Raw genomic sequence first — 896 nt, forward strand, 5'->3', positions numbered from 1 at the left:
ACTGGGCACAGGGTGGGGAGGGGGCCCGGGGTCAGCTGGGGCTGCTCCAGGCCTTGCAGGGGGAGCAGGGCTGTGAATGCCGGGATTGTGAATCCCTCTGGAAGATCGCCTGATGGAGATCTTCGTGGAGAATGGGGGAGTTTGGGGCATCCACAGGGGCAGAGAGGGCGGTGTTGATGGTGTCGGGTATCCCGGGAATTCCGGTGTCCTGGGCATCATCCCTGCCTGGATCGCTGTGTGATTCCCTGCCTGGATCCTGTGTGATTCCCTGTCTATCCCTGTGTGATTCCCTGCCTGGATCCTGTGTGATTCCCTGCCTGCATCCCTGCCTGCATCCCTGTGTGATTCCTGGTCTATCCCTGCCTGCATCCCTGCGTGATTCCCTGGCTGGATCCTGTGTGATTCCCTGCCTGGATCGCTGTCTATCCCTGCCTGCATCCTGTGTGATTCCCTGTCTATCCCTGCGTGATTCCCTGTCTATCCCCGCCTGTATCTCTGTGTGATTCCCTGCCTGGATCCCTGTGTGATTCCCTGTCTATCCCTGCGTGATTCCCTGTCTACCCCCGTCTATCCCTGCCTGGATCCCTGTGTGATTCCCGGTCTATCCCTGCCTGGATCCAAAACCTCGGGTCCTGGGAAGGAGGGTGGGATGGGGACAGGGATGGGGACGGGGATGGGGTTCAGGATGGGGAGGTGGATACAGGATGGGATTTGGGATAAGAAGCGGCATCGGGAGCGGATGGGGCTGGGATGCGGGATGAGGATAGAGGATGGGATTTGGGATAAGAAGCGGGATCGGGAGCGGATGGGGCTGGGATGCGGGATGAGGATAGAGGATGGGATTTGGGATAAGAAGCGGGATCGGGAGCGGATGGGGCTGGGATGCGGGATGAGGA

Source organism: Corvus brachyrhynchos, unplaced genomic scaffold, assembly GCF_000691975.1.
Source record: "Corvus brachyrhynchos isolate BGI_N302 unplaced genomic scaffold, ASM69197v1 scaffold693, whole genome shotgun sequence".
Taxonomy (NCBI): Eukaryota; Metazoa; Chordata; class Aves; order Passeriformes; family Corvidae; genus Corvus; species Corvus brachyrhynchos.